Source organism: Homarus americanus, unplaced genomic scaffold, assembly GCF_018991925.1.
Source record: "Homarus americanus isolate GMGI-L3 unplaced genomic scaffold, GMGI_Hamer_2.0 scaffold48220, whole genome shotgun sequence".
Classification (NCBI taxonomy): Eukaryota; Metazoa; Arthropoda; class Malacostraca; order Decapoda; family Nephropidae; genus Homarus; species Homarus americanus.
This window is the reverse complement of record NW_024755060.1, coordinates 5,118,039-5,144,731: the sequence shown is the minus strand read 5'-3', so window position 1 is coordinate 5,144,731 and position 26,693 is coordinate 5,118,039. Positions and strand designations below refer to the sequence as shown.

The following is a 26,693-nucleotide window of genomic DNA, read 5'->3' as shown; positions in this document are numbered from 1 at the left end:
CCCATACACCCCCCTACACCCTCCTCCACCACATCCCAACACACCCCCTACCCCTCCTCCAACACCATACACCCAACACCCCCTACACCTCCTCCCAACACCATACATCCCAACACACCCCTCTACCTCCTCCAACACCATACTCCCAACACACCCCCTACCTTCCCCTCCCTCTCCAGCACCATACATCCCAACACACCCCTACATACCAGCACCCTACACCCCTCCTCAACACCATACATCCCCAACACACCCCCCTACACTCCTCCAACACCATACATCCCAACACCCCTACACCTCCTCCAACACCATCACATCCCCTACACCCCTCCTCCAACACCATACATCCTTACACTACCCCAACACACCCCTACACCCCTCCTCCAACACCATACATCCCAACACACCCCTACACCCCTCCTCCAACACCATACATCCCCAACACACCCCCTACACCCCTCCTCCAACACCATACACCCCAACACCTCCCCTACACCCCTCCTCCAACACATCCCCAACCCCCCTGCACCCTCCTCCAACACCATACATCCCCAACACCCCCTACACCCCTCCTCCAACACCACCCTTACACCCACATCCCCCTACACCCTCCTCCAACACCATACATCCCCAACACACCCCCCTACCTCCTCAACACCATACATCCCAACACACTCCCTACACCCTCCTCCAACACCATACACCCAACACATCCCCTCCCCTCCTCCAACACCATCATCCCAACACACCCCCCTACACCATACATCCTTACCCCTACACCCCTCCTCCATTCCTCCCCTCCTCCAACACCATACATCCAACACACCCCCTACACCTTCCTCCAACCCACTACATCCCCTTACCCCTCTCCTCTCAACACCATACTCCCAACATCCCCCTACACCCCTCCTCCAACACCCATCCCCAACACCCCAACACACCCCTCCTCCAACACCATACACCCCCCTACACCCCTCCTCCAACACCATACATCCCCCTACCTCCTCCAACACCATACACCCCAACACCTCCTCCAACACCATACAACCCCTATACCCTCCTCCAACACCATACATCCCAACACACCCCCCTACTCCAACACCATACACCCCAACACACCCTCCTCAACACCATACACCCCCTATACCTCCTCAACACCATTCATCCCAACACCCCCCTACACCCCTCCTCCAACACCATCTAACACCCCCCTACACCCTTCCTCCAACACCATACATCCCAACACACCCCCCTACACCCTCCTCCAACACCATACATCCCAACACACCCCCTACCCCTCCAACACCATCAACACACCCCCTACACCCCTCCTCCAACACCATACATCCCAACACACCCCTCCTCCAACACCATACATCCCAACACACCCCCTACACCCCTCCTCCAACACCATACACCCCAACACACCCTCCTCCTCACCACCCCCCTATACCCCTCCTCCAACACCATACATCCCAACACGCCCCCTCACCCCTCCTCCAACACCATACACCCCAACACACCCCCCTACACCCCCTCCAACACCATACACCCCAACACACTCCCCTACACCCCTCCTCAACATCATACACCCCAACACCCCTCCTCCAACACCATACACCCCCCCACCCCACCCCTCCTCCAACACCATACACCCCAACACCCCCTACACCCCTCCTCAACACCATACCCAACACACACCCCTACACCCCTCCTCCAACACCACATCCCCTACACCCCTCCTCCAACACCATACACCCCAACACCCCCTACACCTCCTCCAACACCCATCCCTACACCTTCTCCAACACCATACACCCCAACACACCCCCTACACCGTCCTCCAACACCATACATCCCCTACACCTCCTCCAACACCATACACCCCAACACACCCCCTACATCCCTCCTCCAACACCATACACCCCAACACACACCTCAACACCATACCCCCTACACCCCTCCTCCTACACCCCAACACACCCCCCCTACAACACCATACACTAACCCCTCCTCCAACACCATACATCCCCCTACACCCTCCTCCAACACCATACACCCCAACACACCCCCTACATCCCTCCTCAACACCATACACCCCAACACACCTCCAACACCATACACCCCAACACACACCCCTCAACACCATACACCCCCTACACACCTCCTCCAACACCATACACCCCAACACACCCCCTACATCCCTCCTCCAACACCATACACCCAACACACCCCCCTCCACCACCCCAACACACACCCCTCAACACCATACACTACACACACCCCTCCAACACCATACACCCCCAACACACCCCCCTCCAACACCATACACCCCCACACACCTCCTCCAACACCATACACCCCAACACACCCCCTACACACCCCCCTCCAACACCATACACCCCACCAACACACCCCCTACACCTCCTCTCTCAACTATGGCAGAATACCCAGCCGGACCGTAACTCATCCGGTGGCGCTGTAAGTAATTCACTTAGCTCTCGCCAGCTGACCAATGGCGCACATAATCCAATTCCCAAGTCGCCAGAAACAGCGGAAAGCGGAGGTGAGGTAATGAAACACATACATATACATATACACACACACACACACACATATATAGGTATAAACAGACGCACACACACACACACACAACTACTACTACTTTGTTGTCACTCGGAATCAAGTACGACGATCATCCAGCTATGCTTCAATGATATGAGTTATTAGGGATGTCACCTAGGTTAGTGAGTTTTGAGGTGACTAAAGAGGCCGATACGGGACCGGCAGAGTCGTTCACATATGTTGCACGTGTGGAGGCGCCATCTAGTGCAGGAGCAGCGGCAGCGTCTCCATTATGTATATACAAGAAGCAAATAGAAACAGACGCGCACACACACACACACATATATAATAAACAGATGCACATAGAAAAAACACACACACACACAACGTCCACTGGCAGCGAGTTTTTTCACACACTGTTAATAAACTCAACAGGAATATAAAAACAAGGCAGATCCCAGACTATATCCCACGAGGTAGTAAAACCTAACCTAACCTAACCTAACCTAACTGACCTAACCTAACCTAACCTAACCTAACCCTACCTAACCTAACCTTTAACTTTGTGTTTTAACTTACGCCAACAGGTTTATTCTTCCTTTCATCTTCACTTACGAGAAAAAAATTATATCTTACGAGCCTTGAGGAGTCTTGTTCTCCTTGGCAACATTATTTAGGACATAGGAAGGAAATTAATTCTTGCTCCGAGACAGACACACACACACACACACACACACATACATACATACATACATACATACATACATACATGCATACACACACATACACATACATAACATTACAGGGTAGGGAGGCCCAGCTGCCTCAGGCAGAGATACAGCTAATGTTCAATAAGTCAACACACTAGTGAGACGTAATGTTTATTTTGGCCTCTATGTCAACACTCATAAGTCCTATATTACCTAAACGTAAACAAACATCGGCAACATTACAGAAAACGGGATTTGCTCAATAGGCCATCCATCACTAAGAAAAACGGGTTATGTTGTGTTTATATGAAGTAAATAAAATTTCACAGCCCGTAAAATATTCTCAGTAACAACGGGTCGCTAGTAGTGCTATGTAAAAAAACGGGTTTCATTAATATATAGAAAACGGTATGTATAGCACTTATAGAAAACAGGTGTACAGCATTTATAAAAGAAAATGGGTCATATAGTACAGTTATTCTTGGGAAAACGCATTATGGTCAATTTACGTAAAGAAACCTCGTCTAAAAAAAACAAATTAGGTGTCTTTAAACCAAATTGGATACATATAAATAAAAATTGTCTTAAAATCATATCGGGAACTTATAAACCAATTTGGGTGTTAAAACATAACTCGATATCTTAAAAAAAAAACATAAAACAATGCCTCTAAAAACATATTATCTGCCTAGAAACACAATATGGGTGTCTTAAAAGAAAGGGGAGTGGGGAGGGGTGAGAGGGAGGGGGAGAGGGAGAGGGAGGAGGGGGAGGAGGGAGGGAGGACGAGGAGGGAGGACGAGGAGGGGGGAGGAGGAGGGGAGGACGAGGAGGGGGAGGAGGAGGAGAGGGGGAGAGGAGGAAGGGAGGAAGGGAGGAGGGGGGAGGAGGGAGAGGGGGGACGGGAGGAGGGAGGAGAGGAGAGGGGAGGAGAGGAGGGGGAGGACGAGGAGGGGGAGGACGAGGGAGGAGAGGGAGGAGAGGGAGGACGAGGAGAGGGGAGGAGGACGGGAGAGGGGAGGAGGAGGAGGAGGGAGGAGGAGGAGGAGAGGGGAGGAGGACGAGGAGGAGGAGGACGAGGAGGGAGGAGAGGAGGAGGAGGACGAGGAGGAGGAGGGGAGAGGGAGGAGGACGAGGGAGAGGGAGGACGGGAGAGGGGAGAAGGAGGAGGGGAGGAAGAGGTAGGAGAAAGGAGGAGGGTAATCTACAAAACAAACTGGGTCTTAAAACCAAACTGAGAAAAGGGGGGAGGAGGGAGGAGAAAGAAAAAGAAGGAAGGAGGGAGAAGTAGGGGGGAGGAGGAGGGGAAGATACTCACCAGACTTCTCCTGGGGTGTAAAGAGCCGGTAGGGTCATCAGAATCTGGGGTCCGCACCTGTAACAAGAGAGACAACAGGTGTTTAGTTTACCTTAATGAGAGACAACACGGTAATTACAGGTGTGTCTGATGGGATGATGATGATGACAGGGAAAAATAATTACGATAATTAAAATATTTCCCTATACAATAATGACAATAATAATAATAATAATAATAATAATAATAATAATAATAATATCATCATGGAATGAAACACACAGATTAAACTACAAAAACACTGAATAAATAACCATGTAACAAATAATAATCCAGACAGCCAACTTTTCTTACCAGGATGAACAAGATCAAATAATGGTAACACAATACACACAAAAACAGCTGATTGATATTTTTTCCCAGGATGCCAATCAACTGGTACCAAAACAACATTTCCAGGACGATCAAAACCAGGATGAACAAGGTTAGCAACTACCCACTGCGTCAGACACAAGTTCAAGCGGACATAACTTTGAACACCGTCGACAGAACTTGTCTATAATTGAACTGGTCCAAAATATTATTGTGATACACCACACGCAGACTTTAGTGACTGTTTATAGCTGTTTGTTCAACTTATCGCTGACAACAATTGGACAGATGGACGTAAAGGTTGAATTGCTATGTCCTGTTCGGTCCATCCGTCCCGACCCACCCACCCCAGGACAGAAAGAGGCAACAAGCAATCTCAAACAACTGTTCCATGTGGGATAGAGACATCTCAAACACACATGAGAGTGAGACACAGTGTATGTGGAAGGGAGAGAAACAGTGAATGTGGAAGGGAGAGAAACAGTGTATGTGGAAGGGAGAGAAACAGTGTATGTGGAAGGGAGAGAAACAGTGCATGTGGAAGTGAGAGAAGAGAGATATTTCAAGCACCTGTCACGATAGAATTCAAAATGGAAATAAACAACTTGCTTGAAATGTACTGCACGAGAGAGAGAGAGAGAGAGAGAGACAACCATAATAGGACTAACCCACAAGAAGCCCTACACAGTCAAGTATGATTAATGAAGCCTTCTGAAGCCTCCCTCATAGCTAAGAGTCCGGACACGAAGCTCCAGCAAACTACCACAACCAGAAAAAATAACAAAAACAAGAACATTAAAAACCACAACCGGAACAACAATCACAACAAGAACAACCAGAGCAGTAATGAAAATAACTACAACAAGACCCACCAGAGACACCAATAATAACAACAACAACAGAAGTAACAATCGCAACAAATATTAATAATAATAGAGTAATAACAATAATAATAACAAATAATAATAAAAACAATAACAATAATCTCAGGTACAGGATGTAATAAGTCAGGTAACAAGGACTCCCTACACACCATACTACTACTAGTTACTATTATTATTACCAACAAAATCATCATCCATCATAATCATTTTATCATTACTTTCACATCACTGTTCTTCCAATAACAGTTTCCTTTATTTCGTTCCTTTTATATTTTCCAAACTTTCCATCATCCAAAAGTTGTCGTTCCTCATCAAAACTTTCCCCTCCTCCCTTTTCTTTCCCCGCCATTCATCAGTTATCTCCTATTCCCTTCAGCAAACTTTCCCATCATGTTTCTCATTTTTCTTATCGCTTTTCTCCTTATGTCTCAATCTGTCTCTTTTCCTCTTCTCTCATTCCTTCCTTCTATCTCTTTCTTTCTCTCTACTTCGATCTGTTTTTCTCTCTTAATTTCCATCTGTGTGTCTCCTTCCTTATCTTATTCAGTCTCTCTATCCACCCTTCTCTTCCTCCTTTCTTCTTCTCAGTGTCTCCTTTCTTCTCTCTCTCCTTTCCTCCCTCCTTCCTTATCTCTTTGTCTGTTCCCACAATATTATTCCCCTTCATCTCTCTCTCTCTCTCTCTCCTTTGTGTCCTTTTCCTGTTACTCGTCCCACCTCTCCCTTCCTTCCTTCCTTCCCCCTTCCAATTCATCTCTCTTCCTCCCTTCTTCTAACTTTTTTTTCAATCTTCCTTCGTTCATCACCCCCTCTTCCTCTCCCTTCTTCACTCTTTCTAACCTTCTTTCTCTCTCGCTTTCTCTTCCTTCATTCACCAGTTCCCCCTTCCAACTCCTCTCTCTTCCTCCTAATTTTCTCTCTCTCTCTCTCTCTCTCTCTCTCTCTCCTTTCAATAATTCTCTTCCTTTTCTCCTCTAACCCCTTCCTCTCTTTCCTTTCATTCATCAGTTCTCATTCCAACTTCTTCCTCTCTCTCTTCCTTTCATTCATCGGTTCTCATTCCAACTCTCCTCTTCTCCTCTCTCCTATCTCCCCTTCCTCTCTTTCCTTCCTTCATTCATCAGTTCCTCATTCCAACTCCTCCTTCCTCTCTCCTTCACCCTCCCCCTTCCTCTCTCTTCCTTCATTCATCAGCGTTCCTCATTCCAACTCCTCCCTTCTCCTCTCTCCTTCTATCTCCCCCTTCTCCTTCCTTCATTCATCAAGTTCCTCATTCCAATCCTCTTCTTCCTCTCTCCTTCATCCCCCCTTCCTCTCTCTCTTCCTTCATTCATCGCCTCATTCCAACTCCCTCTTCCTCTCCTTCTATCTCCCCCTCCTCTCTTTTCTTTCTTCCCTCCTCCTCCTCCTCCTCCACAGCACTCAAGTCCATCACAAAGACCCAAGCAGTGCCAGCCTCACAATAAAGTTAACACACCCGCACCCGTCAGAGAGACAACAAACACTTTGCACTCGTACACAAATTCAGAGCAAAGTCGCTTTAAACTGTCGTATGTTGATGCTCGCTGTGGAAGATGGTCAAAATTCAAAAGAGCTGCAGTTTAAAGATGGTCGGAATTCAAAAGTAGCCAATTGGTCAAATTCAAAAGAGCCGAGTTTAAAGATGGTCGAATTCAAAAGTGCCGCCAATTGGTCAAATTCAAAGAGCCAGAGTTCAAAGATGGTCAGAATTCAAAAGAGCCGCCAGTTGGTCAGTATTCAAGAGCCAGTTCAAAGATGGTCAGAATTCAAAAGAGCCGCCAGTTGGTCAGTATTCAAAGAGGAAGTTCAAAGATGGTCAGAATTCAAAAGATCCGCCATGTTGGTCATATTCAAAAGAGCTGCCAATGAGATGGTCAGTATCCGCATGCCAGTTTAAAGTTGGTCAGAATCAAAAGTGCCACAAAACCCTACCAGAAATACAACTCAAATGGACAAAGACACGCACACAAAAAAACAGACACACACAAACGAACAAAATAAAACACAGTCACAACCACCACAAATAATACAAACACACACACACACACACACACACACACACAGAGGACAATGTTATATCGGAAATCCCCAAACCCTTAATAAAACAGGAAAGAATTAAGCTCCAGAAGTGGAAAGTTACAAGCGATAATTATTTTTTTAACCAAGTCTCATCAAAACTGACAGAAATGACAGGGGAAAAATCTAGGGTCAAAGAGGGTAGAAAGTTCTAGATTGTGATATTTTGGGTCTTGTCACCTTCCTATTGATTATGAAGGTAGAGAAGCCTAAATAGATTGGGAATAATAGGGAAAAGAAGGAAGGTTAGGTTTGGGTTTAGTAAGGTGAAGTTATGTTTGGTGTAGTTAGGTTAGGTTAGGTTAGGTTAGGTTAGGTTAGTTAGCTAAGGGAGAATCGAGTTAAAATAGACCACTTAGCTAAAAGTTCCAGGTCCCAGGTGCGTATATAAACAACTCCCAAACACAAATCACCCCGTTTAATTTACCTGAAAGACAAACAAATACAATCCCACCTAAATTGAGTAAACAAAAAAGGTGATTCAACTCCTACCTGTCGTCACCTCAGGTCAAAATGTTTTGATACTACTATTGAAACGTAACCAAAATGTCGCCCTCCTGGAAAGCTCACCGAAAATATGACCCGATATAAGTTTCATAAGATCGTAAATTCAATATCCTTCTTCAATAGAGTTCTCACGGTCGGAATACTGTACACGGTTTCTGTGAGTCGGCCAAGTCGGTAACACCTCCGTAGACACACCTCTTGAAGGACCACAATGTAAACACTGATGAAGGTTTTACGATTCAGAATTGTATATATTTCGTATTGCGATTCAAATTGTAAATAAATGTGATTTTTGCGATTCAGAAAATATAAAGAACAATTTTGGTTTTGCGATTCACAGTTGAAAATATCAAACCTTGCGATTGACAATACCAACAAATAATAGATTTTTGGATTCAGAGAGAAATAAATTCTACCTTTATTCAAATGTCAACAAATTTAGCAATTCAGTTACAAACATTGTGTCTTGACGAGGAAAATATCAACTTATAACAGTGTCTACCGATATCATGATTCAAAAAAAAAACCCCACCATTTATGAAAAATATTAAAAATGCTTTGCTCTTCAATGCTTTTGGTCCTAAGTAGCGTCTTGCGTTTGAAAGACAAATAAAGTGATTGGAAAAATGAGCAAATGCCCAACAACTTGTTAATGGGAAAATGATTCTCTCTCCTCTTTGAACTTAAATAAAAGATAGAAACAAATTAAACGAAGAAGAAAATAAGAGGAGGAGGAAGAGGAGAAAGAAAAGATTGAAAGGGGAGGAGACAAAGAAGAAAGAATGAGGATGCGTAGGAGGAAGAGCAGGAGGTAAGATACAGAAGAATAAGGAAGGCGGAGGAGGAGGGAGAAAGATAAAGAGGGAGGTGGGGCAGGAGAAGGAAGAGAAGGAAGGAGAGGAGAAAGAGGAAAGAGAAAGAAGGAAAAGGAGGGAAAATACCAAAAGAAATAGAATAAGGAAGAATAAGACGCCTTATATCACAGAGCTTCCATAAAACTTGTCAAATTCTTTCCAGTTTCTCCTCTTCCTCTTAGTCTTTCTTTACATTTCCCCTTTTACTTTGTCCTTCCTTCTCTGTGATGGTTCAGTAAATAGTGGTTGATGATTGTGGTAGATGAGTTAATAACGATGGTGGTAGTTAAGTATTTGAGGGCAGAATGGTGGAGAGAGAGGAGAGAGAGAGAGAGAGAGAGAGAGAGAGAGAGAGAGAGAGAGAGATGGCATATGACTTAGGCGTTTGTTGTGACTATGACAAGTGGTAATTTCAACACCGTCTCTCTAACTACCACCATTCTGTCCCAATACACACTCAGCTACCACTACCATCAACCACAATCGTTATGCATCCACCTACCCACAACCACAAACCGTTAACAACCAACCAATAACACCATCACAACCAATACTACAACAACAACTACACCACCACCAACCAGCGCACACCACACTAGCTAGAGCCAGACGCTATAACTCCAGTCTCCACCAGCCAGTAGTCGAGTTCTCAGCGAATCAGTCTGCCTCCAGCTGTGGTGGGGTGAGGACGCATGGTGCGCCCAGCTCCTTGTGATGAGTGGTGGACGGAACTTACATAGCAAAATACACCTCTACTGTGTTTTAACCGATACCAAAAGTGATTAAAGTGTCTTAGTGGATAAAACGTGATTAATCTTCGCCTCAACGACAGGAATAAGGAAAATTATGACGTCAACGCTTGCGAAAGAGGTAAAATAAGCGTGTTGTTTACGAACGCTTGCCACATGAGGGGTTGTGATACGTCAGCCAAGCGTTTTTCTAACTCAAAACAAATGCGGATTTTAAGATATAGTTTGTAGAATATTTCACGAGTTAAATGTCACCTGGAAGACACCGGGGTAGAGTAGTGAACGTCGAGTTGTGAACGATGACGAGGTATATATTGCACGGTGTAACATTCAGTAATAGTCGCCTCCTGCTCTGCACACGGCAACATTTTACATTCCTTGAGCTGTGAAACATTTGTCTCATTCGAACTCAACAAGATTCACATGTTATCATCACTGCAACATTCACAGCCACTCACCAATGCAATTTTTAGCAACATTCGCAGCCCGGCAACCAACTTTTTAGCAACATTCACAGCCACTCAACACTGCAGCATTTACACACTTTTCACATTCGAGTTATTTATTCACAAGAAACATGTAAAGTCCAACAGGCTGGACTTAAAGTCACATCAAACACAACATCAAGTCCAGTTATAACACGTCACTGTTAACATATATCAGCTATAAGTCCAAAGTCCAATAACAAGAAAATATGTTGGACTTAACTACACCACATTCTTCATACACCTTGCAAAAGTCCTACACCTTGACTTGACTAAAGCATAAACAGAGGCAGCAAGTCCCGTCTCGGGATGGGTATCGGTTGTGACATAATCCAGTTACCTCGCTTGTTTCACTGCCACCGACCACCTGACCATCCGATCGATTATTACAATGAAGCAGTCGATAGAATGGGTCCGGATTTTGGGGAGTTCGGATAAATGGGTTCTATGTGTCCGAATAAACGGGTCTTGACGGGAAGAATTCGGATAATCGTTTGGGGTCCTGCCAGGAATTCGGATAATCGGTTGATCCTGATGAGATGAATTCGGTTAATCGTTTGAGTCCTGGCAGGAATTCGGATAATCGGTGGATCCTGATGGGAAGAATTCAGATAATCAATTGTTCATTCGTGTACCCTGGATGTAACGGCCCGGATAAAAGGTCTTGACAGAGACACTTCGGATAATCGGTTATCTATTTGTGTATCCCAGATGTAACAGTCCGGATAAATGGTTCTTTATTCGTATACCACAGATGAAGTTTCGAACACCCACTCTATAATAGTGAACCTTCATACGGTACTTTAAATATGAACCCCAGACGTAAGGGTTCGAAAAAAGGTTCATCAACACTCTTAATGGTTCTTAAATGTGAACCCCAGACGAACACTACCCTAAAACGTGAACCTGGAGTCAAGGTTCAAATGTCTTAAATACCAGTCACAGGTGTTTAAATCCCATAATCTCACAAGATCTTACATAACATTCTTACGATAATTCTCCTTACGATATCTTTTTTTTTACGATAATTTTTTTAATCACAAACGAAAAAATATCACCGATACACAATAGTTACTACGAGAGACAATTAGTGGGCAATATGGCGTCGAAATAACACTATGACTCGACCGTAACTATAAATATGTTTGGGTCGATTCTCATAAATACGTAGAGTCTTCCGCCAAAATCGACGCCATATTTATTCTTAGTGTGTCTTTGTTTTTAACCTTTTGAAGAGAGAGAGACCTCACAACCTGTATAACTGCTTTGCTACATTCCTATTCTCTTACCCTCTTCCTCCTCCTCCTGCTTTTATTACCACTTATATCTATTATCTACTGTTTATCACTCTCTCTCTCTCCCTCTTCCACAAGGTCAGGGCCACTTTTTCTCTCTTATTCTTCTCTTCCTTCTCCCTCCTCCTCACACAACTTTCACCTCCTGTCTCACCTGTCCTCCCTCCCATCACCACGTCCAAGGTCGGTTCTTTTCCTCTTCCATCACATTTCTCCTCTTCCTCTTCCTCCTCTTTCTACCTTCTGCATACAACTTTACTCCCTCTCTCCCTACCCACCCACAAGATCCCTCCTCCCCACTCACTCGGTCCCTCTCCCCTCTCTCCCCTACCCACCCACCTGATCCCTCCCCCATTCACTGGTCCCTCTCCCCTACCCACCCACAAGATCCCTCCTCCCCACTCACTCGGTCCCTCTCCCCCACTCACTCGGTCCCTCTCCCTCAATAAGTCATAAGGCTTCAAAATCACTAAACAAAACAGTAGAATGAAAGTGACGACAGATTCATACACCTGCTCCTGCTAAGTCATTCTGCTGCTGTTACTTCCGTTCAGTTATTATTTTCTTATATAGACTAACTTATCTGTCTTGTAATGCCTTAATGATAAATGGAAATGTGTAATGGCAGTGTGTGTGTGTGTGTGTGTGTGTGTGTGTGTGTGTGTGTGTGTGTGTGTGTGTGTGTGTGTCCTTTCTAAAACACACAGCAGGTATATTCACTACAATAGGAAAACATTAAATTAAACTTAAACAATAAAATAGTTACTCTCTCTCTCTCCATACTCAACACAATACGCCAAAACCATTCAATTACTCATAAACAATAAACCAATCACCACCAAATCACCCCCTCTCATTCTTCTCCCCTGTAATCAACTGTCAAACTCATGAATCATTATGGATATGACATTTAAAGCAAAGGTTATCCTAATTATTCTCATTTCCTGAAAGCAGTAAATAGTAATTAGAGGCCATTTTTTTAGTCCTGAATTTAGTTAAGGTTAGACATACATACATACATACATACATACATACATACATACATACATAACTTTCTTATCCTTCCCATATTCATACACAGACACCTCAGTAATGCAAATACACATATTACACTACACATGCATTGCTTCCTTTCACACGTACATACATACATACACAAACATTATTACAAGCTGCCTGATTTCCACACACACACACACACACACACACACACACACACACAAATTTAATCCTGAAGAACAAAGACATATATATCTGACACTTATATACAAAACAGAGGGACATAGAATACAGACAGACAGACACAGACACACACACAGAAAGACACAGACACACACACAGAAAGACACAGACACACAGAAAGACACAGACAGAAAGAAATGACCATGAGTTATGTTCAATAATAACAAAGTCAATAACAGTTGTGTGTATATTCGTGAATTGCCCTGACACACCTGAGCGCTTCTTGCTACAGCTGTTTCCTCTACACACATACAAGGTCTAATACACACACACACACACATATATACACCCATACGCACATACACACTACACCCACGTCACCACCTACACCCACATCATGCAAATTCTTAACTACACCGTCATCCACACCTCATCCACATCGTAAATATTCAACACAACACACCTGCTCCCACTACACCTACACACCCTACCACAAGTTAGTGTGTAGACGTTAAGATAAAAACGTACAGAAGACGATTAAGAGAGAACGTTAACCCTACCTTACGATAAATGGGTAACTATCGTATTTATCCTAACTTAACACTAGGATTTACCAAACATGGGTACATCTCCCACCCCCATAATAGTGTGATAGGGAGGATTACACATACTTGAATAGGAGGATTACAAGGGGAGATTACCTCTTGGATAGGAGGATTTGAGGAGTTACATGGATAGGAGATTACACATACTTGGATAGGAGGATTACACATACTTGGGGATTTGGATAGGGGATTACACATCTTGGATGAGTTACTGGGTTTGGATTACATATCTTGATAGGGAGGATTACACATGGGTAGGATTACATATATTTGGAGAGGCAGGATTACATATACTTCCTTATATATCAAACGAGATTACTGTTTGATTTGTTATATATTTACGAAATTATTGGATTTATTATAAAAGGATTAATTGGGATTTAATTACGTACTTTCGAGATTGATAAATAATCATTAATTTTAACAGGAAATAAAAATCTATAAACTTTTTCAAAGTTTAAAATAATTAAAACAAATTGTGATTTGTTTGAAAATGGTAACACCTTTGACCTCTGGATAACGTTCAGATGGATAAGTATGGTGATTGTAGGTTAACGTTCGGATAAATTACTAAACCGTGGATAACGTCTGGATATATGTGAAGTTGTGAATACAGTGTGGAAAATTTAGTGTTGGTCAAAGCCTGGATAAGTTGTGATAATCTGGATAAATAAGTGTTGGATAAGCTTATCTAAGTGATGGATAACGCCTAGAAAAGTTTTACTGATGGTGGATAAAATCTGGATATATCTAGTGAAATGGATAACGTCTGGATATTTAGTGAGATGGAAAATGTTTGGATAAGTTGAGATGGGTAACGTCTGGATAATTTTAGTGAGTGATGGATAACGTCTGAATAATTTATTGGGTGGTGGATAAAATCTGGATATATCTAATGAGTGATGGAAACGCCTGGATAAATTTAGCGTGATGCATAACGCCTGGATAATTTAGTGCGTGATGCATAACGCCTGGATAAATTTAGTGCGTGAGCATAACGCCTGGATAAGTTTAGTGTAGTGGATAACGTCTGGATAAGTTTATTGAGTGGTGGATAACGTCTGGATAAGTTTAGTGAGGAAACCCTGGATACATTTAGTGTGTGTTGGATAACGCCTGGATAAATTTAGTGCGAGATGGATAACGCCTGGCTAAGTTTAGTGGATATCGCCTGGATAAGTTTAGTGAGATGGAAAACGTCTGGATAAGTCCAGTGAATCGTGGATAACGTATGGATAAGTTTAGTGAGTGTTGGATAAAGTCAAGAGTAAACAAGTGATAGATATAGTGAGGATAAAGTTCAGGCATATCCAGTGAAAAATGGATAAAGTCGAGATATATCCAATAAAAGCGGGATAAAGACTGGATAATGGATATATGTAGCGAGATGGATAAAGTCCTAATATATTTAATACAGGATAAAGTTGTTAATATTAGTGGATTATGGATAAAGTCTGGATTAAATTAATGAGTGAAAATATATGAAGTGAATAATGGATAAAATCCATAAATATTCCAAAGTCGGATAAGTCCGATATAATCAATAAAGATAAGGTAAAATCCAACTTTATTCAACGAGTGAAGGATATCCGGATTATTAATGAACGTTGGATAAAGTCCAGATAAAGTTAGGATGTACACATTAAGTCCTGGATAGTGGTTGAAAAGTCCAATTAGTCGGTTAATTATTTTCAATTACCGAAATATTGAAATTAATTGTTATACAGATTACAGCAATATCTCTGAATCAATTCCGGTTACACGAATTCCGGATTATCGGATTTTTGGAGTTCGGTTTAAGAATATGTTCGAGTTAGCGTTCAGACGTTAACCTCTGCTCGAAATACGATGTAAATAAGTCGAAATAAGACGAAAGAAGTCGAAATAAAACGAATTAAGACAAATTAAGTTGGAATACAGTAAGTCGAAATAAGAAAGTGAAAATAAGACAAAATAAGTAAAATAAGAAATAAGAAAAAATAGTGAATCGAATGAAAAGCTCCAAAATAAATGACAATTACACATATTTTTCATTATACATAAATTATACATAATAGATTGATATACCAGACAAACGTTCAAAGGATGGATAAAACGAGCATCAAGTGGATTAACGAACGAGGATATATCTTATACAAAATGGATAAACCTACACCGCGTGATATACGATGTGATACGACTACTGGATAATGATGTCACTAAGCACCAATATGTGTCATAGGTAAGTGTTAACATGACAGCTGTTTGTTTGTTTGTTTGTTTATGGATAAGGGATATGACAGGTGCTTGTTTATGGATAAGTGACAATGGCACCTGCTTGTTTATGGATAAGTGGATATGACAATTGTTTGCTAATGATTAAGTGACCATAACACCTGATTGTTTATGGATAAGTAACCATGACAGCTGTTTGTTTAAGGATAAGTGGATATGACAGGTGTTTGTTTATGGATAAGTGACCATAACACCTGTTTGCTTATGGATAAGTGACAATGGCAGCTGTTTATGGATAAGTGGATATGGCAGCTGTTTATTGATAAGTGGATATGACAGCGGTTTGTTTATGGATAAGTGGATATGACACTCCGCTTTATGGAGGTGACCACTAACTCCATATGGAACAATGGATAAACAACGATTGGATAGTGGATAAGTCAGTATATATTATGGATGGTGACATACAGATAAAAACTATTTAAGGATTATGGATAAGTGTTTTGAGTTTAAGATTGTGAAAATATATTAGACTGCAAGGTATGGATTATGGATAACCTAATCTATATAAGGAGTATGGATTAGGAATAGACAGAACCCAACGCATGAAATATGGATAAGCACCCCTATGGATTATAGATTCGTATACATACAAAACTTACAGATTAGGATAAACACTCTCCAAATTTTACCACTTGATTACGAATTATGGATAAATACATATAAACCAAACTATGGATAATGGATAAATAACATAAACCTTTATTATTGTTAATATACATGTACATAATGACAAAAATATACGAATTATGGATAAAACAACTATGGATAAATAAGACCACGTATGGATAATGAATGAAAACGTAATAAGTGGTGATAAACGAACAAAAAGAAGGACAAATGAAGATAATTATTGGAAGAACGATAAACTGAATGTGTGGTATAACGATAGATAATTATCGGAATTATATCATACTTTTAACGATAGATAATTATAGGAATTATATCGTGTACTTTAACGTCAGATAATTATAGGGAATTAAATCATGTGCTTTAACGATAGATTATAGTGAATTATATCATGTACTTTTAACGATAGATAATTATAGGGAATTATATCATGTGTTATAACGATAGATAATTATAGGAATTATATCATGTTTTAACGATAGATAATTATAGGAATTATATCATGTACTTTAACAATAGACAATTATAGAATGATGTCAAGTGTGTCATAACATCCACATTATAGGTGTTATAGAATAAATTATATACAAATTATTATACTAGTGATAATTTCTGTAATTATACTGTAAAATATAAGTCTCCCACCAATGAGATTATATTAAATTATACCACTAAATTAACTATTGTGTACAGGATGCCAATTATATGCATTAATATAATTAGTGTGACATCCTTGTAGTAGATTATAGTAATTATACAAATAATTATGCAATTGATGTCATGTATCCTATAATTATGTTTTTGTATGAAGTGTGCTATAATAGTGATAGATAATTAGGTAATTTAAGTGTTATCAAATGTATTATACCAAGATTATAGCAAATTATAGTATAAATTATAGCAAATGTTATATATAGTGATAGAATATAGATAATTATATAAATGACATTAAGTACTATAATTGTGGTAGATTATAGGTATAATTAGTGTGAATACAGATTAAATTATAGCAGAAATAAACCAGAAAAATCATTACCGTTTTAATATTCAAATAAACCAAGATTATAGGTTATGACATATATTATAAACCAATAATCCATGCCTATAATTCAGGATATTTAAAGACCAACCCGTCTTATCCATTGGATTAAATAAACCACAATATACAGTGAAACTTCTATTTAACGGTTTATATGGAGTTAAGTCCGTTATATCGAGGGTCCGTTAGACGTAGAACCCGCATATAACGGATTATGTGGAGAAAGAAGTCCGTTATATCGAAGGTCCATTAGATATAAAACCTCCATCTAACAAACTATATACAAATGAATTTCGTTATATCGAGGGTCCATTAGATGTGAAATCCCATATAACGGAAAAGATGAAGAGAAAATTCCGTTACAAGGAGGTAATTAATTCATAGTATAAACCCATTTAATTACATGGTTTATCAGGCAGAGATTAATAGCGTTTGTTTATGGACATTAAATCATAATTGGTTTAAATTAAAATTACTAAGTGTTTTAATATCCACTTAATAAACCACAAATAAAACACTACTAAAACAACACCGTGTTTTTTAATCTAAATGATAAAAACATCGACCCAAACTCATCCGTCAGTTTAAAAAAAGGTGTTTGTTTTAACTGGGATAAAAGCTGAACTTAATCTGTCTTTTGTTAAGTCCGCCCTGAAATAAAAGCTCGTTTTCTTTTTGTTTTTCCCCCCTTTATGTAAATTTTTTTCTTTACGCTAATTTGACAAAGAATCATTCTGACGTAATTTTTAGTATTTTTTATATATTTTTTTTTCATCTGACCCAATTTACTGTTACTTATCTGTTAGTTATGGTCTACCGTTGTCTGTTAATCTGTCACCCATCCGTTCTTTTTGTCAACCAACTTGTCTTTTCGTCAACCAACTTGTCTTTGCGTCAACCAACTTTTCTTCGTGTCAACCAAATTTCTTTTGCGTCAACCAACTTGTCTTTGCGTCAACCAACTTTTCTTTGCGCAAACCAACTGTTTTTTTAAGTGTCAATTACCGTTTATTTTTCTATCGAACAGCTGTGTTTTACAGTCAACCAGACCTTCTCAGTTTACCGTCAACCAGGCCTTCTCACTTTACCGTCAACCAGAACACCTCACTTTACCGTCAACCAGACCTTCCTCACTTTTACTGTCAACCAGGCCTTCCTCACTTTTACCGTCAACCAGAACACCTCACTTTACCGTCAACCAGACCTTCTCACTTTACCGTCAACCAGACCTTCCTCACTTTACCGTCAACCAGACCTTCCTCACTTTACCGTCAACCAGAACACCACTTTACCGTCAACCAGAACACCCTCACTTACCGTCAACCAGACCTTCCTCACTTTACCAACCAGACCTTCCTCACTTTACTGTCAACCAGAACACCTCACTTTACCGTCAACCAGAACACCCTCACTTTACTGTCAACCAGACCTTCCTCACTTTTACCGTCAACCAGACCTTCCTCACTTTACCGTCAACCAGAACTCCCTCACTTTACCGTCAACCAGAACACCTCACTTACCGTCAACCAGACCTTCTCACTTGCTCGTCAACCAGACTCTCACTTTACCGTCAACCAGACCTTCCTCACTTTACCGTCAACCAGACCTTCCTCACTTTACCGTCAACCAGACCTTCCTCACTTTACCGTCAACCAGGACCTTCCTCACTTTACCGTCAACCAGACCTTCCTCACTTTACCGTCAACCAGACCTTCCTCACTTTACCGTCAACCAGACCTTCCCTCACTTTACCGTCAACCAGACCTTCACTTTTACCGTCAACCAGACCTTCCTCACTTTACCGTCAACCAGAACACCTCTCACTTTACCGTCAACCAGAACACCCTCACTTTACCGTCAACCAGAACACCTCACTTACCGTCAACCAGACCTTCTCACTTTACCGTCAACCAGACCTTCCTCACTTTACCGTCACCAGACCTTCCTCACTTTTACCGTCAACCAGACCTTCCTCACTTTACCGTCAACCAGACCTTCCTTAATTTTACCGTCAACCAGACCTTCCTCACTTTACCGTCGTCAACCAGACCTTCCTCACTTTACTGTCAACCAGACTCTCACTTTACCGTCAACCAGACCTTCCTCACTTTACCGTCCAGACCTTCTCACTTTACCGTCAACCAGACCTTCCTCACTTTACCGTCAACCAGAACACTTTCACTTTACCGTCAACCAGACCTTCCCCACTTTTACCGTCAACCAGACCTTCTCACTTTACCGTCAACCAGACCTTCCTCACTTTACCGTCAACCAGAACACCCTCACTTTACCGTCAACCAGACCTTCCTCACTTTACCGTCAACCAGACCTTCTCACTTTACCGTCAACCAGACCTTCCTCACTTTACTCGTCAACCAGACCTTCCTCACTTTACCGTCAACCAGACCTTTCCTCACTTTTCAGTCAACCAGACCTTCTCACTTTATCCGTCAACCAGGCCTTATAAGTTATCCCGTCCATAAGTCACTTTATCAGAGGGACTCGTTACTGAAGGTGATTAAAGTAAACATGCCATTGTGAGGCACTTTAACTCAGCTCGTTAACTTCACTTATTACTTAATGAGGTTAGAGTATGTACGTCATCAAAGGTGATGGTGTGGGTGTGTGTGTGGGTGTGTGGGTGTGGGTGTGTGTGTGTGTGGGTGTGTGTGTGTGTGTGGGGTGGGTGTGTGTGTGTGTTAATGACTGACTGTAATAACTTCCTTCCACAACTACTATTACTACTATGACGAACAGACTACTACTACCATTACTACTACTACTTTTTTTTCAACGTGGCTCCAGCCTCAATAGCCACACCTTCGCACCATTTATTTACCTTAATATTAACTATCCTAATACATAGCAACTATCCATCTGTGTTAATTAGTTGAGCGCAGATCGATGCGGCATCGGTGACTGTAGCCCATAGTCGAATTGCAGCAGTTGACGAGTAGGCAGAGCCTGTCCCTGAGGCAGGCAGCGACCGAAGGAGAGAGAAGGACAGTCGACATCTCATCCAGGCTGTGACATAACTTCGGGCTGTGTTGTTCGAGATCAGCTCCATGAGTCTGGCAGAAACATCTTGCGCTTGGGGCCATCCACAGAGGTTGTGAACACTAGCGAGTGAAGCTGCCGATCGACATTTTGAATTCTCCCATATGCCCTTCTCTTTGTCGTTCTGTTCTCCTATGTGCAGCATCGAGAGCTAGGTTACGGTGACAAACTACTACTATTACAAGCTACAACAGGGTCCAGGAAACCGTAACTTTGAACAATAAAGATAAATATATATGGTTTGTTTGCACACACACACACACACACACACACACACACACACACACACACACACACACACTCACTTCCATTTCCTTCCCTGAGTGTAAACGGGGACAATATTCTTTATAATAGCATGACCTACACACCTGTCCCACCGACGATGGAAGGGGTAAGGTGAGGCTAGGAAAGGTGGTTGAATGGGCGGGCGGTGGTGTGTGGTTGAATGGGCGGGGGGTGGGTGGTGGGTGGCAGCACAAGGAGGGAAACACACGATGGTGAAACATTTAATTCAGCTGACTGATAGATCTTTCTTCCTGTCTCCCTCTCCTTCTCACCCTTCTCCCTCCCTTTCCTACCTCCACCCCTCATCTGTCCCTCCTATCCCACCCATCTAACTACCCTTCCATTCCCTACCTCCTCCCATCCACTGCTTCACCTTCCCTCCCTCCCACCCCTCCTCCTTCCCCTCTCCTCCCACCCCTCCTCCTTCCCTCCTCTACACCTTCTCCAAACTCAAATAAAAATCCTCAAATCCTGTAGAAAATTAAGACACATTTAGGCTAGGAAGGTTAGGTTAGGCATTAGGTTAGGTTGGTTAGGTTAGGTTAGGTTGTGGTTAGGTTAGTTAGGTTAGGTTAGGTTAGGTTGGGCTAGGTTAGCAAGGTTAGGTTGACTTTATTACGAAAGACAAGAATGACGATGACTTCCTGTGACGCTTGACAAGACAGGGGGAAACGGCTCCACCCACCACGCCCCACACACGCCCATTACAACACGCCACACGCACGCCCATAATACCACGTCACACGCACGCCCATTACAACACACCTCACGCACGCCCATACCACGCCACACGCACGCCCATTACACCACGCCACACGCACGCCCATTACAACACACCACACCACGCCCATAATACCACGCCACACGCACGCCCATTACACCACAACAACACACATCCATCGTCTTACAAGCGACTGTTCCTACTTCACGCCCACGGCAACATACGCATTCCGCCCATGTTACGCCCACACACACACTAAAAAACAGTATCGGCCCAACTTTTACTCCAGATATGACCACTAAACCTTAACTATCTATAAATGTTCTTTCAACATAAACCTCCCGTAAAACATTTAAACCATTTCCTGATTCTCAAACTTTCATAAGTTTTTTTTTCTCGTAAATAAAAATAAACATTAAATATTTTGAGGTCGAGTCTCTGTATAATTTGTCGCCATTTTGATTTTATTTTCTGTTAAATCTCAAGTTTTACGAGGAAATTTAACTTACGAATTTAGACCAATTCCACCTCTGTCGTATCTTGAGTCATGTTACCTTACGAGAAAATTTTACCTTAAACCTTGAGGATATTTTGCTTTTTTGTCGTATTTTTAAGTCACAAAATTTCACCTTACGATTTTTGAGACATTATTATTCGTGTTAGTTCTGTGTGTGTGTGTGCTCTATTCCATGAGTTATTCCTTTTTTACCTCTTCCTCTTCGTATTTCTAAATTCACATCAATTTTCCTTCCCTTTCATTCTAAAATCTTCATAGATGTGTTTTTTCTTCCCTTCATTCTTCATTCATAATTATCCCCATTTACCATAGTTTCTTTCTCTGTCACTTCTTCCTCTCTCTCCTGTTATCCTTTCCCTTCCTTTCTTCTTCAATTCTTCACTATCTTTTGTTATTCTGTCTTGTCTTATCCATCAAAACATTCGTCTTTGTTTCCATCCCACATCATCATCACCCTGTTCTATCTCTTCCTGTTATGCTTCTTCCTTTCTCTCTTTCACATGTCTTTCTTATTCTCTGTTTCCTTATCTTCTATTATCCTCTTTCCCCCAATTTGAGTTCTTCAATCTTCTGTTTCCTTTCTCTCCTCTCCTCTCCCTTTCCTCACCCCCTTTTCCTCTCCACATTTCCTGCCCTATCTTGTTTCCTTCTCACTCACTCTCTCCTCTTACGTTTTCTCTCTCCCCTTCTTTCTTTACCTCTCCTACACCCCTCTTCCTACCTCCTCCCTCTTCTAAGTATTCACACCGTTTTCCTTCCCCCATTCCTCCCCCAAGCTTAACTTCTCCTACCCCCATCTTCCTTCCCATCCCTCTATCCGTCTCCCCTCCCCACCCTTTCCTTCCTACCATCCCTCCCTTTCCTTCCCTACCCACCCTACTGTCTTTAATCCTGTTCCTCCCTTCCTCCTCACTTCCACCCCCCTCCTTCCCAAAAGCGTGGGAGAGGTAACTGGCCTCCCTAACAGGACTGACTGACTGTCTCCCACAACACTGACTGGCAAATGTAGTCTCCGTATGCTGCGCACTGACTGTTACTTACTTACACACACACACACACACACACACACACACAGCCACTATTGTACACAGGTGAGCGCCTGCAATTCCTTCATTAACGCTCAAGAAACACACTTGGGCAAAAGTTTTAAGAATCGTAATGAAGAGATTATTTTTGCTTCCGTCAGTCAGTGAGTCAGTCTGTATGTATGTATGTATGTATGTATGTATGTATGATGTATGTATGTATGTGTGTGTGTGTGTGTGTGAGGGTATAGAGGATAAACCAAGGTAATACGTGTTTTATGGTTCACACTCACCATAAAACACAATGAATGTTTTATGTTTTACCCGCCGCCTGCCCTTCTTAAACCAGCGCCAGTAGTAGCAATCAACACCGCCTGGCGTTCCCCATACCCCGTAATGACACCTTTTGGGTTTACGCCAGACTAAGGTTCGCCCGCCTTCCTTTTATGATACATATATATGATCCACACTATAACTGAAAGCCAACACGAGCAATCAACACCGCCTGGCGTACCCCTACACCCCATAATAACATGTTTATGAAGCTACGCTAGACTAACGTTCGCCCGCCTTCCTTTTAAGGTTCAGGCACACTAAGACTGAAAGCCAACACGAGCAATCACGAGCGTCTGGCGTTACACTACACCTCGTGATGAAACGTTAGCAGACCTGCGCCAGACGACTGTTCGCCCACCCACCTTCTACGGTAGCTATCTGTCTGTCTGTCTGCCTATCAATCAACGTCGTGGAACAGAGGAAAGAACAGGAGGAGGGAGGAGACTGATAAAAGGAGGAGTAACGAAAGGTGGGCATGAGAGAGAGAGAGAGAGAGAGAGAGAGAGAGAGAGAGAGAGAGAGAGAGAGAGAGAGCATCACCTGGGGTAGGAACAGGTAAACTAGTTAATTAGGCATCACAGGCAGGGTCAGGCCCTGTTCCATCCTTGCTGTATCTCTTCCACATACACCTTTTATCTACCTTCCTATTCCTACTTTTATCATTCTCTTCCTTCCCTTCCCACCCTCACAGATTTTTTTTTTTACTTTTCCACCCTCCCATACCCATTCCATCCAGCCTCACCACCCATTAATCCTACCCACCTCTCTCCTCTCACACTCACCATCTCACCATTCCCACCTCACCACCACTCACCCATCCCACCTCTCCCACATTTTAAATAACAGAGATGAGTCATAAGTCTTAATCTTGTTTTTTTATTTAAGACTTAAGTAGGGGTAAAGACTTCCTTGAGGGGGGGTTAGGAACGTAGGGGGGTGGGGACGAGGGTGGGGTGGGGACGTGAGGTGTGGTGGGGTGGGATGTACTCATACCTAGTTAGTCCGGCTCTACGTCCGGCTCTCTGGGTGCTTAACTAAGAGGTCCGGAGAGTCACTTTTACACACGCACGCAAACAAGACTGACCAGCACGCGCACGCAAACATCCATTCAATTCCTTGCACGCAAACAATCATTTCATTCCTCCATTCCTTACACGCAAACAATAACAAGGACACACCCACACGCAAACCAGCACACGAAAAAATAAGATACATTCACACACAAACAAGCATCAATTCCTTGCAAGCAAACAGACGCAAAAAATACACAGATACACTCAGGTAAAACATACATACATACATACATACATACATACATACATACCCCCCAAACAAACACACACAGTCACTCGGTCAGTCAGTCAGTCAGCGTCTCTCAATGGTGTCTTATATCCCACGCCATAACAGCTCCCCGTGCCTGTACATGACCACCTGTTAAATAAATACGTCAACAAACGCCATTCAGTATGTATGTGTATATGTATGCATTAGCCACAATTAATACACGTACAGTAGGCACCACAGCTAAATACATACACTGTATATATATGCACCACAATCACATATGCCTGTATGCACCATAACCGCGTGTAAGTATATGCACCAATATAATTAACTGATGTATACACCTATATATACACCATAATTACATAGGAATACATGTACTATAAGTATGTATAATCATCATACTGTACATACACCATTAACAAAACACATATACATACTATAACCATGTGTACGTATAGATGACTGCCATGTACGTAAGGTAACCATGTACGTATTTTTCACATTAAACTGAGTGTATATTTTGTCTGTATACTGAAATATACACAGACCAGTCATGTATGTATGTATGTATGTATGTATGTATGTTTATGTATGTATGTGGGTGAAATTGCCATGTACGAACGATATCAACTGGTGTTCACCCTGTACATCACCTGGCACGGCACACACACACATCACCTGGCAGGCTCTGGGTCCGTGTTTTAAGCCCACGTACTGAAACGTCACTATGTACGCGGTCCTTATGGCCAATATTGTGGAATAGATGTTGATGGAAGAGTGTATGGGAGAGAGAGAGTCACATGTGGCAGACTCGTGATGTAAGGGAGAGGGAGGGAAGGGGTGAGGGGAGGAAGGGGTGAGGTGGGAGGGAAGGGGTGGGAGAGAGAGGGATGGTGGAGGGAGGAGAAGAAGAAGAGAGGGGTGAAGCAAAGAGAGAGAAAGAAAGGAAGTGGAGGGAGAGAGGGCAAAAGGGTGAGGAAGGGAGGGAGGGAGGAGAGAAAAGCTATTGAATGGAGAGGAAAATGGAAGGAGGTGGGAAGAGGTTTTCAAGAGGTATGAAGGAGGAGGAAGAAGAGCAGGGGAGGAGGAGGAAGAGGAGGAGTCAATCTGCAACGTTGGCAACCCGCTACAGTCCCTCCCCTTACCACACACCCTCCCTCAGGTAAACACTCTGCCCACGTCCTGTTTCTATACAACCTCGCCAGGTGACCATCACACATCACCTTGAAAACACAAATATTTACACTTCATTTTCCTACGTAATATTAATGCCGAAATTATCTCCCTGATACACCTCTCCTGAACTCTCCTGATACAACTCTCCCTGAACTCTCCCTTTCGTTCTTCTGTCTTGTATTTACTCCCTCCCATCCTTTTTTTTATCTCTGTCTCTTCCACCTACCTTAGTCCTCTCTCTCTCTCTCTCTCTCTCTCTCTCTCTCTCTCTCTCTCCCTACTCCTCTTTTCATCATCAAAGTGACACCTGCCAATCTCTTAGTCTCACAAACTCTCAGTTCTCTCTCTCTCTCTCACCTTCCTCTCTCCCTATAAACAGGTGTTCTTTACTCTCCTGGTAACTCACCCATACTCTCCCTTCCCTTTAACTTGTCCCTCTCTCCTTAATCTCTCCCTCCCCACCTGTCTCTCCCACACCTTTAAACCTCACCCCTCACTTCCCTTCACCCCCCATCTCACCTTCCTTCACCTGCCTTCCCACTTCCAACGCGTCTTACCTGTTCTGCCTAACACGACAGGTAACTCTCACCAGGTGTGTGTGTGTGTGTGTGTGTGTGTGTGTGTGTGATGTTTCATGAACGTACACTCATGTATGTATGTATGTAGTTTCGTAACGCCAGACTAAACGTTCAACTTGCCGTTTATCCTCACACACACACACACACACACACACACACACACACA

The 26,693-nt window shown here is 42.5% G+C and overlaps 1 long non-coding RNA gene across 1 annotated transcript in view; it reads right to left on the bottom strand.

The window, feature by feature from the left end:
- LOC121856386 overlaps window positions 1–4,677 on the bottom strand; it is a 123,912-nt gene extending 119,235 nt beyond the window's left edge. Inside the window, exon 1 of the long non-coding RNA XR_006086961.1 lies at window positions 4,594–4,677. This is a non-coding gene — a long non-coding RNA (uncharacterized LOC121856386). The remainder of the gene's footprint in view (window positions 1–4,593) is intronic.
- Between the last annotated feature and the right edge of the window lie 22,016 nt (window positions 4,678–26,693).